Source organism: Malania oleifera, chromosome 12, assembly GCF_029873635.1.
Source record: "Malania oleifera isolate guangnan ecotype guangnan chromosome 12, ASM2987363v1, whole genome shotgun sequence".
NCBI classification, from domain to species: Eukaryota; Viridiplantae; Streptophyta; class Magnoliopsida; order Santalales; family Ximeniaceae; genus Malania; species Malania oleifera.
In genome coordinates, this window is record NC_080428.1 from 71,005,337 (window position 1) to 71,017,895 (window position 12,559).

The window sequence follows — 12,559 nt, forward strand, 5'->3', positions numbered from 1 at the left end:
AGAAGGGTCGGCTTCTTTCTGGTTTGATCATTGGTTAGCCTCCGGACCCCTTTGTGCTAAGGTTCAAGAAATCAGTAACCATAAGCTTCGAACTCGAGATTGTTGGGATAGAGATGGGTGGAATGTTGATTTATTTGTGGATCTGTTAGGTGAAGATCATCCTGAGGAAGTAATGAACTCGGCTATTTCTTGCAAGGAGGGTCCTGATACAATAATATGGGAACCTTCAATAGATGGAAAATTCACCACGGCAAGTGCTTGGGAAATTATAAGGGAGCATAAAGAGGAATTCTCAATTGCAAAATGGATCTGACATCCTATGTTGCCAAAAAGGGTGTCAATTTGTATGTGGAAGTCTTGGTTCGCTTGTCTTCCGGTTGATACTCGTATTAAAGAAGTAAGTGTCCATATGGCCTCTCGATGTGATTATTGTTCAAATGCCAAGATTGAATCTATAGACCATGTGTTTTGCACCGGATCTTTTGCTCAGGAGGTATGGAAAAAAACAGCAGTGGCGTTGGGTGTTAGTTGTATGAAAACAAGTACTTGGAAAGGCAGAGTTAATGTCTGGTTTAGTTGTGCAAGAGGGGCCTCACAGTTAGGCATTTTGGTAGGTCTTATACCTAGTCTCATCATTTGGAGACTCTAGACTCGTCAATGTAGAGTCAGGATGAAATCAATTCATGATTCGATGAGAACTATGTGGCTTGATATTAAATATTGGCTGAGATCCAATTCAAACAAGTTAAATTAATGTGCACCTGCTTCTTGCACGGATATTGCAGTCCTTCATGCTTTGGATATTCAAGTAAAAAATGTTGGGGTTCGTCTTCCTCATGTAGTCAGATGGTGTAAACCTGGGATAGGTTGGGTTAAGCTGAATGTGGATGGGAGCTGTAGAAGTAACCCAGGGAATTGTGGTGGTGGAGGCGTGATAAGAGATGAAAAGGGTTTATTTAAAGCAGCTTTTTCCTTATTATTGGGTATGGAACAAATAACATGGCTGAATTGAAGGCGATTATTTTAGGGATTAATCTGTGCAAAGATCTCGGACTTGATCAAGTGGAGATTGCATGTGACTCTGCTTTGTTGGTTCAGTGGATAAATTCTGGGAAGTGTTTGGTTTGGAACTTATGGGATTTGTGGGAAGAACTTTTGCTAGCATTAAGAGGCATACAGTTCAAAGTGGAACATGTTTACAGGGAGGCGAATAAAAGTGCAAATTTCTTTGCCAAACAAGGTGAATCTGGTATTTCTCGATCATATAGTTGCCAGGATGATCTTCCTCAGCAAGTTAGGGGAATGATTCAATTGTACTTGTTGGGTTTTCCTTCTTTGCGCTCATGATATTTTTGTGTTAATTCACTTTTAGTGGTTTAGTTTCTTAGTTTTTTTGGTTGCTGGTGTTTGGTTTAGGTTGGTTAAGTTAGTTTTAGGGTCTTGGAATTTTGTTTTTATGTCCTAAAGTCTCAAAATTGTTACCACGGTTTTCCTCCGCCATAAGTGAGGGGTTTTCTAATAAAGTTTAGGAGGTGCCGCCCTCTTTTTCCAAATATATATATATATATATATATATATATATATATATATTGTTTGAGTAGTTAATGTTGGGTTTAAATATTAATTTCTACTTTGTTATTTCAGTGGTTTATTAGATTAATTAATTGCCCATCTTTTATTTAGTTATCGTAAATGCTTCAATGTTAGTTTAATTTGTTGTTTAACTTAGTCTACATTTAGTCTAATGTTTGGAATGATTATAGGGTCGATTAATTAGTTTTCTTTTAGTTTTAGTATACATCTAGTTTATTGTTTTTTTTAGTTTTTGTCTTTTAGTTTATTATTGCAATGAGTTATTGTAGGATTAGTTTGATCCGGAAATTTTGAATTGCAAGCATGAGTGGTTAAGTTTTATAATTTGGGTTGCGGGTTAATGTCGGTTGTTTTCCATGATTTATTAATTTCCCTTTGAGATCTGTTAGGTTTATTTTATTTATTTAGTTGAACTTTACTTATTGTTTAGTTTAGTTTATTTTTATTTAGTTGAGATATTGCATGATCTTTATATTTCCTTCAAGTTATCATTGTGAGGAGTTGGGTGTTTAATCTTAAGTCATTATTGAGGTTTAATTTTAGTTTACCTTTGTTCAATTAGTGAGTTGTTTGGTTGGTTTTACACGTGTTAAATTTTTAGTTTAGGTTTTGCATCATTTCAATTTCATCACAAACTTTCAAAAATTCTAAGAAATCGAATCTGAACCATGTTCAGTAAAATTGTTTTCTTATTTTCTTTTACTATTTTGCGCTAGTTTAAAACTAATCTGCATTCCCTTAGGAGACGATCTGACTTGTTTGGACTAATTATTACATGACATAACTCCTATACTTGGGATAGCCGTTGTGCTACTCATTTTTTAGAAGTGAGCAATAATGTTAAAGATTTATCAATGTAAACAATTTTTCAAGTACCTAATTTTTGCCTCTTTCTCTCCCTTTTGACAATAGCAAAAAGGGCTATGATACATATAGTCATAGGAATTGAGTATGTATCATTTAGATACAAGATAGGATTGGAAAAATTATTAGAAATTTCGGCAGCATGCCATTTGAAAATAGAACATTTTCCCAAAAATACCTGTATAAAAACAACCTGATTGAGTTCAAATTTTCAATTATCCACAACAATCAACTCAAACAGTCTAGTATTCTCAAAACATAAATATAACTATCAACTTGTAAGAGATATGATAGTCTTGCATTTCATATCACTAACAAATTCATAGAGTATAAAGCAATGACAGGTTTAGTGATTAAGCACACAAAGTATATAACTGGTTATTAAAATGATTTAAATGACATAAAAAATAAGGTCAAACCAGAATTATCCACAAACCATTTCAGTTCAAATATTTCATAAGACCCGTGAAAGATTTTAATTCAAAGCACACAATATATGAAAGCAAATAGAAGATTTGAGCATAAAAACAATCCAACAAGTTCACATGCATTTTTATGTGAAGTTACCAAACCAGTTGTGCAATTTTAAATATATATATATATATATATATATGTATATAATAATATATTTCCCCCTTATAATGTTTGCAAAATGGTACTAAGGGTTGCTTGTTGAAAATGAAGCTTTAAGGATTAAGTAAGCACAAATTTTCTGATTTGGATTTATCAATGAAGCATATACTAAAATATAACAAAAAAATCACAACCATTGTGATCCTAAAAATTTAACAATCACATGCAAGATCATGTGGCAAATCAAATGACTGTGGCAAATCAACACATTTCAAGTTATGATTTTCAATAAAACACTTTATTCAATCACATGCCACACTTGATTCAATGACAGATCTAAGCTAATAAATTTGAGAACATAATAAGATGAATATTTAATTTTAGATGATCCCCCATCAATTTGAATTCTAGCTTAGATACAATAAACTGCTTATACTAGATAGAGAATTGTTTTATTTTGCCTAGTAGTATATGCAATCATTTGAAAACTTTTTACATAACTATACTGGAATTAACTGATTTATTTCAAACATGACCACCAGTATAGTCTCCCTAGAGCCTTCAAAATGTATCAGAGAATATATATATTAAGACATGAAATAAATCACATAACTGAGAACAATCCATATCAAAATTTATAGCTTTAAAAACTAGATATGATGTTCAGGGTTCTTAGAAGACCATCAATATTCAAGAATCAAAGTATGATGCAAATGAGTTCTTTATGCTCCTATTCTAGGGATGAATCTTAGGCTTTCTAAATATTTGATGATTATGTTAGGATGAAGTTGATATTCAATCAGTTTTCACTCATCATTTCAAAAATATTTTATCATTTATTATATTATAATCATCTACGTACAAGGTTTTATTTTGGAATTTTTTTTTGAAATTTCAGCAGCATGCCGTCTGTAAATTGGATATTTTTCCATAAAACCTGTACCTAATAAGTTTAATCAAGCAATTTATAATTCAGTTCAAGGCACAAGAGAACCTATATCCACTACTAGCATGCAATACACATCAATTGCATCCACCATGGAGGAGGCATTCAATACAAGCATGCAATCTAGTAGTATAATCAACTCAAGATATTCAGTATAACTCAATAGTAGTTCGTGCTAAGAAAAGAAATATACTATCCAAAAAAAAATTTATCCATTAATCAAATCATGGATAGTGTGCTGCAATGCTATACACATATGGGCATAAAAGCATAAACAATATAAGAATATGAGAGCATTCAAATTTATAGACATGAAGAATAAATGCTCCCCCTCAATTATGTACTCTACTCATTTTATGCCATCATATGCTTTAAATTCCTTGGCCAAGTGACTTAAGGGTATTCAATGATATAAACTTGGCATTTTGATTTTAGGCTTATCAGACCAAAAAGTCACAATAACAATTTCTTTGAATGAACTAAGCCTACATTTCCTCTTTTCTTTGAGAATCCTAACGAGTGATAAACATAAGCTGGGATGAATTTCGATTTAAAAACGCACGTGCATAAGTCTACTTGAATTTTATGCATTCATCTAGATTGAGACTTAGGCGATCATATTAGTCATTCAACTCATCTTAAAAGATTTGAAGCTCTAATGGGTTTGACTTAAAGTTTGAGAGCTTGTGAAGCGAAGAAGAATAAATATTGTAATAACCTGGATAATTATTGGAATTAAATAATAAATAAAAGAGAAGCGGAAAATAATTTCAAAAAGGGGATAGTAGGGCCTCATCGACGAATTGTCTGCTTGGACTCATCAACGTGGACGCGTGTCTCATTGACGAGAATTTACCGAGAATTTTTCAGGGTCTGAAATTCGTCGCCGAGAGCACCGTATTCGTCGATGAACGGACTTCATGGACTCGTCGACGAGGTGATGTGGCTCGTCGACGAGGCCACGTGGCCAGCCACTTATAATATGCAAAAACGGGGTTTTAGCGGAAATTTCTCTCTCCCTCATTTTCTCTCTCTAGAAAACGCACTCTCTCACTTCCCTCTAGATTTTTGACTCCGATTCTTCACGCTTCAATGATCAAAAGCTACCACGATGTTCCTGGGGAGATTCTTTAAAACCTAACTAGAGCAGAAATTCAATTTAAGCAGTTTGAGAATCATTCCAAAATTAGGGTAAGTAGATTTTTACGTATTTTCCATATTACTAGTATTATTTGAGGCTAGATTTTGTATACTATAAGAATATACTAGTATTTTGTGGAATAAATTTGGGATGTCATATTTTCAGAAATAGGGTGTTTTGGGCCCCTATAATCATAGGTTGAGGATCCCAGCAAGTATCTTGTTCGAGAACCCAAGTAAATTATGGTTTAAGAGATTTATGATTAGGCAGTTTCAGGAATAATGGGTGCATAGATTATTGGAGAATATGTGTATACAAATGCAAGTTTGAGGTTGGTACACCGAGGGTGCGGTAGTGGAGTGTTGAGTGGAGGTCAGCCTCACAGTCAGATAGGTAAGGGAAATATGCTCTGCTAGGGATTTTAGAAAGTATATCAGAAGATTTAACTGCTTAAATGTGTGGCATTAGTTCATAACAGTTTAGTAAAGTATTAATACAATTTTACAAATATCATGTTTTACAGTATATTAGCAGAAGATATCAGTATGCAGTTCCTAGAAAATATAATTATAGTATTTTTCAAAATGCCATGACTACAAAACCATAACACTCAGTTATTCAGATATTCAGTTATTCAGTTATTTAGTCAGATATACAGATTATGTAGATCAGTTTTGAAATGTTATGGTTATTTCAATAGCAAGGTAAAAATAGTAAGATAATTATGTATATATCAGTACTAAATAGTATTAGACCCTATGGAAATATACAGTCGGATTCAGACAGTAAAACACGGTACCGTTGCTATTTCAGATTAGAGTGCAACCACATATTTCAAATAGTGTGTGGATTCCATCTAACCGTACCAGGAGAGATTGCAGTCTCCCCAGAAAGCTGGGTTAAGGTGACCAATTTGACGAGGTAGAGAAGTAACGTGCCCGGAGAGACTGTAGTGGGCCAAATTGTTGATTGGTAGAGATTCAGATTGACTTGCTTGGTAGGCCAACCAGAGTTAAGTCCCGCCTACGGGCCCGCATAACCCTGTCATGAGTGGTTAAATCATGACATTCAGTTCCCAGGGTACTATCACAGTTGTTCCTATATATATACAGATATACAGTGCAACAACAATTTTATTATAATATTAGAATTATGTGTAATTAGAAAACTTAGATGTACAATTATATTTTAAACCATAATAAATGTGTTCTGTACAGTATACTAGACTATCAATTTTACAGTTTCAATATTATATCAGCATATTAAATGAGTAACTCGGTTGCCACATACTAGTAATAACATATTTCCTCTTACTGAACGTTGTCTCATCCCAATGACTTAACATTTTTCAGGTGATCCAGCTAGTCGAGCAGATCAGACTTGCGGGTAGAGAGATTTTTGCGCTGCCCTTTTTTAAGGGTGAGTGTTTCCTGGGTGTTGGTTGTTTGGGTAGATCTCAGGGTTTTTGATGACGTCACTGGATACTTTGTGATGTATATTTTGGGACATTTTAGATTTCTGGTATTGTATATATTGATTACAATTTTATGTTTATCGCTGCTTAAAAATGTGTTGTGGATAGAGTTTCCTCAGTGCTCCCTTGGGGCCTGAGATGTTTTTAGTAGTAATACAGAAAGATTTGCTATATGTTTTATATATTATAGAAAAAAATATATAATATGTCATGAAAGCAGGTCGTTACAAATACTCTTAACAATTAAATTATCATTAGGTTTAGATGAATATTTAGATAAGTGGACATCTTTCAAAATATTTTTATGCTTAGTAATCATGTTCGGGTTTGAGCAAAAAGCATCTAGAAGTGTATGAAATTATGAATACGGCTCTTTGGAGAATGGAATGTATCCTTTAGATATGATTATAATTATTATCAAGGATACGAACCAAGGAATGGACAAAATCTTTACCTGATGTGGTCGTGGTATGATAAAGATTTCCTATGAATGAGATAAACCAAAATTAGAGGATTTTTATATTTTAAGTTCAAAGGGAATATTTTGATTTAATTAATAAAACTTGAATCCCTTAGTGGTTGCCTTTAATTTTGGTTATAAGGATGTCTTGTGAAAAGAACTCAATATATGTATTAGTCATTTATGATCAATAGTGTTTAAGCCTAAAGTGATGACCAATATTTGATTAGGATTTCATGTTTAAGGATAGGCTTAGGGTTAGATGGCAAAACAATATATGATGAATTCCCTAAAACCACACTTGTGCAATGGATATAGTATGCTTAACTTTAGATGATTATATTTAAGTGCGGGGTAAGCATTTTGAATTATATACCAGCCGTAGGAGCCTTGTCCATTTGGAAGTGGATGCGTATACAAAACTTCTACATTTTAAACCTAAGCGACTTCCTAAGCCTAATGTCATTACTAATCCATAAATCTAGTCCTAGGGTAATATTAATTTAGATCCATTGTTCCTTAGGTCCTAAGGGGTTTGCTTTCATGACAACCCACTCCATTTCTTTATCTAAGCCTCTGACACTTTTGGATGGGCAAGTAGATAGAATGTGCCATTTGATTTTACAACAAAAGCAAGCTTTCGATTTTCATGAAGGGCAATGCTTATTTGTCCTATTTTTTCTTGATGAGGCTAGACTATTGGTTTTACGCGAACAACCTAAATCCTTTTTGAAGAAAATTTTCTTTTTAAGTTCAAAGGGGTTGTTCAGGTTATCTTTCTCACTTGTGGATTTGAAAAATATTTTAGGATAACTTTTAATTTTTCTTTCTAAGCAAATGATTTTCAAAGCCTTCTTAATTTTTCTCCTTTCTAGGGTGGGTTGATATTCTTTCAAACCATTTAAGTGTTGAAATTTAAAGTGCGGAAATTAACAGTAGGCACAAGAAATGTTCAAACAAGCTAATCTTTGAAAGCAAAGTATATCAAATCTCAATATCAGATTAGTGTTTCAAAAATGCTAACAATAATATTCAAACGAACTCAAAAATATTTTCTCAAATTATATCAAGCACAAGAGTTGTTTGAAATCAAGTTTGATAAAAATATTTTGCACACAAAAGTTATTACTTAAGGAATCTTGCAATGACAATGCAAAAATCCTCAAACTAATGAGTTTTCCCAACACTAGATTTATCAAGTTAAATCTGTGGAAAGAACCCTAACCAAACTCTTAATACAAAAATCAAACAATACAAATTTCAACGAGAGTATAGGGCTATTTAGAATGAAGCACTAATAATCTAAACACTCTCTCTAAGCTTGGATGATCAAAGAAAATGAAGTAAGAGAGTATTTGAGAAATATAGATTTTGGAAATTTTCCGAGGATTTTTCACTAATCATTTTGCTAATTTCTCACTAATCCTTGCAAATGAAGCCTTATATATAGAAGTAGGCTAAATTATGATCGTTAGGGACATAGAGGTCTTTATTAAAAAAAGTTTAAAACCATTTAATGAAATGAACCTCGTTTAACCATTTTAACCGGTAAAAATAAAACAACCCGAGAGTTTTCGGGTGCCCGATCCATGGTTTGATTGCCCATACAGACACAGTTCAAAAAGTTGTTTTTGAAGGTTCGGGTGCCCGAGTATAGGCTCAGTTTGTTGAACTAAGGTGGTTTCTATTATGTCCGCGTTTTGGTCTCCTGGTCTAGAGTTCGGTTTACCGAACTCATGTGTTCGGTCGCCCAAGACTATTTTGAACGTATAAGTTCGGGCTGTCGAGTTGTTGGAAAATGTTAGATCAGCGATTCGGTCACCCGAGGACGCTATGGTCAAAATGGTTTGATCGCCCAAAACCAAGTCAACCTTCTAATCGGTCAAGGGTTCGGTCGCCCAAAGTGTTTTGAATACTAAGGGTTCGGTCGCCCGAATCTTCACAACTTTTGCCTATAAGTGTAGTTTTTCTCCAATTAAATCCCCTGATAATATAAATGATCATGGGGATTATTTTATGTGTATGTGCAAGGTCCTAAGGGTTTTCTAAGGTCTTTGAGCTTATTAAGACTTACATGCATGCAATGCAAATTATTACAGACATTTGCCCTATGTTACTATTACAGACCCGAATAAGGCAATAATATAAAGTACAATAAAGAGAAAGCTTTTGGGTCTTTAGACTTTGAATCTTTATGTGTCATCAAGTGATCTGCTCATATGGACCTGTACACAAACTTGATAACCATCAAATACCTGAATATTTGTCATTATCAAAATCGGAAATGACCTATAAGGTCAACAAGCTTCTATAACTTAATTTGTACCCCCTTTCATTCTCTTTTTTAATAAGAAAATTGCAAACTCTAACTATGGTAATATCCCCTATATATATAGGTAGATATGACACAATAGAACTTTTCTTCCAAAAAGACAAAAGCACATGGTGCACACGACTCCATATATCTTTCATCTCTTACAATGCATTTAGCTTGAAATTTATATTTATTTTAATAATTTAATATTAATTTAATGAATCAAATTTACCCATACAATATTTAATTTTCAATTAATAAATATCGCACATTTATTTGCATAATAAATTTTTTTAAAAAAAAAGAAGCACCCAAAACCTTAAATACATCTCACTACAAAGAAAATTTGATTACTTGATCTTAAAATATTTTTCTCACTCAATAAAAATATTTATTTAAGAAAAAAAGAAAAATTACAAGTCTATGCTAAGACTTTAAGTAATGATAATTTTTTGTAGTGTGATGTGGTTTTAATAATTTTAAAATAAGAAGAAAACAATGATTCCACCTGTCCCCTATACAATATAAATATGTGCACACCCCTCACCAAACAGATCTTAGAAAAGTCAAAATTATTTTTGGTAAGTGAACAACAAAAGGTGAAGGTGAAATTCAAACTCTGCTGTCCCCTTCCATAATTTGTCTAATGAAACCCCAAACATATTTATGCATTTTAAAAATAGGAGAAAATATTTTATACTTTTTTAATTATATTATCACCATCTATTTTAAATTTTATATTTTTTAAAAATTACTGAATAAATGATACTGTGTTCGATACATGTGTATTAGCGCACGGAGCACTTAAATTTTTCTTAAATTTGACATCTTGTGCTAATCAATTTTCTTGGAAGTTTTTTTTTTTCTTCTTTTTACTCTTTAATTTTTCAGATTGTTGTTTTTTATCATATAATTTTATTTGTTTTTAGTAGGGCATAATTTTGATAAATATGTGATCACAATTGTCTTATGGTTAGCTAATAGACAATATAAAAATACAAGAAATATTTGTAATTTATATCTTCTTAGTGAATTTGTTTTCAAACGGTTAAGGTCCGCCCAGCTAGAAAGCTTGAGAAGTTTAGGATTTTTATTTATAAAAAAAATAGTTTTATTTTTTTGGTTCGTTTTTTTTAAAAAAAAAAATTAATTTACAAAAACATTGTTTTATTTTTTATTTTTTTTAAAAAAATGCATAAAAGGTTGAAAAATAACTTTTTATTTTTCATTTTTTTCTATAGGTATTGAAAAAATTAAAACAATTTTTTATTTATTGTAATTATTTAAAAAATAAAAATAAAAATAAAAATACAGTTATTTTCTAGGCCCATAGGGTAGTTTATTGCAATTTATTACAGTTTCAAATTTTTTTTTTTCGGTGAACGCACCTACACAACAAAAACCGAAATGAAAACCAAAAAATAAAAAGAGAAAAGAATGCAATAATTTGCATGGTTCAATAGCTTGCCTAAAGTCCATATAAAAACATTCTATTATATTGTCAAGGAAAAATATGTTATATATAATTTCAAGATTACATATACATTTTCATACAAAAACGCTAACTTGATACTACATCTTAATGGCAAATAGTGTATGATGGGTTCGGAGCCTCTAAAAATTTTATCTACCACAATTCAATGATTTTAAATATTAAAAGAAGTGCATTTCCGTACTCCAAAAAATCAAAACAATTGTTTTTTTGAAAGATTTCGAGGATAGAAATGTTTTTGAATGACTTTCTATGAACGTATATTTCAATGACCATTCTAGTCTTCTAGACTACTACTACAAGACAAGAAAATGATTTTTCCTTTAAGACTTTTACAATGTTATATGAAACAAATATTATAAATAATTCAAGACAATAGATCATATTTCAAAAGTCAAAAATTATAATGTGCAATGTTTTTGTATAATAACAATAAGAACACTAATAATACTTATGAAGCCTAAGTAGGCTTTGAAAACAAGCTTAGACGTCAGACATACAAAGGATAGCGTTTGACGAACGATGAAAAGAAAAAACTCTAACAAATAAAATTAATAGAAAATAACTTAATCGTGCTATGTGATGAATGTTTTATTTTATAATTTTTATTAAAAAAATATGTACCCTTAAATTATAACTTGTGCAATAATTAAAAGAGAGAATTTTTAGAAATAAAAGTTAGAAATAAGAATAAAAAACATTTATTATTTAGAAATAAATAATTAATTATAACGAAAGTACAAGCAAATAAATAAGAAAAAAATTTAGAACTAAGATAATAGATTTTTTGTTCTATTACCAATTTTTTTAACATAAAATTTCAAAAATATAAAAATAACATGTTCTTCAACTAAAATTCGAAATTATTTACTAGGTATTTGCATTGCACATTAATAATAGCAATTGACTAAAAAATTATTAAATTTCTTAAATAATGCCCAAGATAAATATTAATTGAAGCAATTTATTAATAAATTTAGAATTTCAAAAATTATTTCAACTTTGGGATATTGTTAGCTTATTATTTATTAGCATACAACACCAAATAAATTGCAATTTTGTAAGTCCCATTAAAATAAAACATTCCTAATAGTTTCATTCATGGTAAAAGAACATGATCCTAGTTCACTTTGGTTTTTGAGATTTTTATTCATTGTTTTTGTTTACTTTATTAAATTGAGGTTAAATGTGTTTAATTAAGTATATTTATTCATATTTTGATTAGGTTGATTTATTGCATTAAAAAATTTGAGCACAATATTTCAAGTTACCTGTGCTATAAATTAATTAATAAGTGACGAAAAGAATCTAGCTCAACCAAGAAATTTAGATTTTTATTCATTATCAATGATAAATTTTATTTAAGACTACAACTTCTCATTTGTTACCACTTAAAATTAAAGGCATCCCCCTCTTTTCTTCTACTCCCTTTATCGTCCCCTCCATATGACAAATTTTGTCTGGAAAAAGAAAAATAAGAATGAAATGTATTTTTCATTGTCTTTACTTTCTGCATCAAATTATATTAAAAATAAAAATTTATTTATTATGATTAAGAATTTAAAAAATTAAATGTTAATTATGTGTAAGATTAAAGTTTTATACATTGATTTTCTATATATTTTATTTTTCTTCTCACCGAACATGAAAAAAGTGGATTTTTTTTATATTTTCCTTTCATTTCCTCATATTTTTCGAGTTT